Source organism: Polistes canadensis, unplaced genomic scaffold, assembly GCF_001313835.1.
Source record: "Polistes canadensis isolate GaletaPanama2010 unplaced genomic scaffold, ASM131383v1 scaffold_215, whole genome shotgun sequence".
Classification (NCBI taxonomy): domain Eukaryota; kingdom Metazoa; phylum Arthropoda; class Insecta; order Hymenoptera; family Vespidae; genus Polistes; species Polistes canadensis.
The window spans coordinates 147,193-151,139 of record NW_014569762.1 but is presented as its reverse complement, the minus strand read 5'-3'; positions in this window follow the sequence as shown (position 1 = coordinate 151,139).

The following is a 3,947-nucleotide window of genomic DNA, read 5'->3' as shown; positions in this document are numbered from 1 at the left end:
CTCTCTCTCTTTTTCTCTCTCTTTTTCTCAACGAAGTATAGAGAGATAGATCCGAGGCAAAATCCGTGGGTAACCTTTCTCCCGCGTGCTACAGATTTTTCATCGATCTTAAGTCTCGTGCCAGCGAAAGGGAAGGAAAGAAAAGAGAAGGGAAATGAAGGGAAGGGAAGGGAAGGGAAGGGAAAGGGTTGGTATACCAAAGCAGATAGATTTATGGTATATACCAAGTAACATACTTCTCTCTTTCTCTTTCTGCGTCTTAACAGTACCCATGCAATACTTGGTATAATACTTAGGTCACTACTATTCACCTACGCTTTTGATTCCGAACCAATTAACGTTATTTTCCAACTAAGTAAAAGAAAGTATTATAGTATAGTATATATATAATAATACATAGTTGGGTACACTTTCAAACGTAACAAATAAATACGAATTTAATGATCTCTCGTAATAATTGATAAGTCAAACTACCATTGCAGTTATGTGTTACATTTCTACAAATTATTATAGGATTACAATATATATATATAATCCCTCCTTTTACGTTGTATTGAATTTATCGTTCCATTTTCTATATGCTTTAATCAAATGGATGATTATTTAATAATATCAAAACTCAGTGGCCCAATTACCAAGTTACAACAATAACAACAACAACAATGTAGATAATTTTAAATAGATTTATTTTACCCCCATGTTTTCTTCTTCTTCTTCTTCTTTTTTAAATTCTATTTTATATATTGTAACAATAGCGTAGAGTTTAAGGGGTTACATGGATTTGGGACTTACAAAAAATCAATTTCTTTTTTTGTTATCTTATTAAATTCTACAACTTGTCTAGAATATTGTTTTAAATTTTGAAATCGATAGGAATAATAGTTTAAAAGATAGAGCCATGGGAAGTTCCACTTTTAAATGGCTCTTTTATCATCACTCAAAACTTTTTTCTCAAAACGCTATTTTTAAAGTTAGTTGTCAAGATTTCTCGAAAACTATGCAACCGATCTTAATGAAATTTGTTACACTTCTTCGAGATACTATTAACAAGGACTTGGACGAAGGATTTTCTTTTTTTTTTCATCACATCTAATTTTAAGAAACCAAAATGTGGTACAAATTGTAGCGAAATTTGAATATTCTTGCCCAAAAACCTTGCCAAAAATCCAAATTGCAATTTTTTATTTTTTCCTTCGTCCAATTTCTAGTTTTATGTATTCACTAAAAGACCCCCACCGTTCATAAGTTCTGCTGTCAACGCGAAAACACTTTTTTTCGGTGGGGCTCACCAGACATGACATCGCAATGGCTGAATTTTCAATATTTTTCAAGAAAAATGATCAGAAAATGTTTATTAAATATGTATCTTAAATGTTATAAAAAGAATAATAATTCCATTTTTTATATAAAGAAAGAAAAAATTCTTGAAAATATGCTACTTTTTTCCCGATATAATAAACCCATGTGTAACCCCTTATAAAAAATAGAAATTAAAGAAAAATATACACATTTAAGAACGTACCATATAAGATCTACGATTATAGACAACTTTTTAATCGTACGATACGCACGAACGATAATCGAATAAAATGTTTTCTGGTAGGGACAATTCACTATAACCTACCATAGTTTCGATTCACTCCAGATTCCGTTACGCAGCTGAGCACAGAAAGTTTGCAACGGTGGTTAGCCAGTTCTATACATTTCTCATTGTCATGTGCATGTAACTATGTAAATACATATACATATACATACATAGGTATATGTATACACACGGGTTAGTTTTATCTACTATTGTAACTTTTCTTAACATTCACTCACTCACTCTCTCTTTCTCTCTCTTTCCTTCTTTCTCTTTTATGTATCATAGATAAAAGGTAATACTTGAACGATTCTATCTCTCTCTCTCTCTCTCTTTTTATTTTTATTTTTTTTTCTCTCTCTCTCTCTCTCTATGTTAGTACATTACTATAAAGTAAATATATATATATATATATATATTTTTTCTTTGGTGTAAAAGCGACCACGCCCAAAATACCAGACTTCAACGTTATCGTCGTGACTGCATGGGTTTATAATTGCAGCATAAAGTTTCATTGTAAATTGTCTCGTATATTTCTTCGGTAACAAACGTCGATATGATATACTTATATCCGGATTTGTTTTTGGTTATTCGTATTTATTACGATCCTATTTGACTGGGATTTTTTACTGTCTGTATATACACAATATATATGTAATTGTAAGATAAAACGATTTCCAATTAAATTAATTTTCTAATTAACTTGTTTACTTATATAGTCATATATCGTTAATATAATAATTAATATTGATATTGAAAACTATTGTTAAAATATTATATTTAATTTGATTACATTCAAAATGAGAAAATATATTTATAATCGTAAATTCAAAATAAATTAAATTCAATGAAAAAGGTAACTTTTTTATTTGATCAGTTACAAATATAAATAAAAAAGTAACATCTTTAAAAAATATATATATACATGAATTATATATGATTAAATACAAATTCTAATTTTTTTTTTTTAAATATGTGAATTATTTCCTTTTAATCATTTATTTATACACGTTAAAAAAGAGAATAATAATTAAGAAGTATAATAACGAACTCGTAGTAATGAACTAACGATTATAAAAAATCATTAAATATCTTTCAAAGAATTTAATCGTACTATTGTAATCCTCAAGATAATCGTCTTTTTTTTTAAGATGATAATTCTCATAGATCACATCGACAATGGCAATGATGATAATTCTATGAACGATTTGTGATGAATCAGTAAAGGAAACATCTATTTGAAAGATATTACGTAGTTAGAATTATTTTACACGGCCAAGATTACACATATATTATATATTTACATAAATAAATATGTTTATCCGGAATGTTTTCAAACAATGTCAGTATTTTTTTTTTTCGTTGTTGTTTCTTCGTCTGTCTGTAATTTTCTTTTTTTGTAAATTCATTACAAGAAACAATTCTTGTTATTATTATTATTATAATTATTATTAGGAATAAATGCAAGTTAACGCGAATTGTCAAACATGTATTCATTATTAATAATTTATTTGTCTAATTCTTTCTCGATGAATCTTTTTAGTAACATCATTGATATAATTGGACATGCGAATATTGATGAAATTTCATGAAATTAAATGTCTTTTATTTAATTAATAGATATACGTTAGTTAAATACATCTTATTGTGTAATCTTAATCGAAATTTTCATGCATGTATAAATGTATATACATATATCGTTATATTAATACAATCGTTAATGTTAAATAATCTTTCACGTATTTTAACTTTAAATTTTAATATCACGACGAGAACATATATGACGAATTTTAATTGTAATTAATTTGAAAATAGTTAACTGTTTTTAATTGTTCATTGTTTGGGATACGTTTTATTTTAAAAAGTTATAAAATAAAAAAAAAAGAGAAGTAATACGATGTTGCGAATGTTCGTTTGTGTCTAAAAAGAAAATTATGTTTTTCGTATATATTGTACGCGTATTTTTCTTCTGAAAAAAGTAAAAAAAAAATATATTAAAAAAAATGGGAAAACAACTTTGAACACGAAGTAAAAGATACATTTATTATTTATTGTCATGTCTATAATATATATATATGAAAAAGAAAATTTAACAAAAAGAAAAGAAAATAAATGTTAACTCAAAACAATGTGACATCGTAATGAATTGTTTGAATTATTTTAGTAAATAAGAAAGATACGTATACAGTTAAACCTCCTATAACACGGCACTCGCAGACCGCGATTTCCATATAACGCGGTGCTGAAATTGCGACAGCCCTCCTCTAACGCGGTACTCTTACAGCGCGGTTTCCGTTCAAGAACATCCCATAAGTTCCTTAGTCACCTTATCAGATTTTTAACGACGATGAAACGGCACTATATT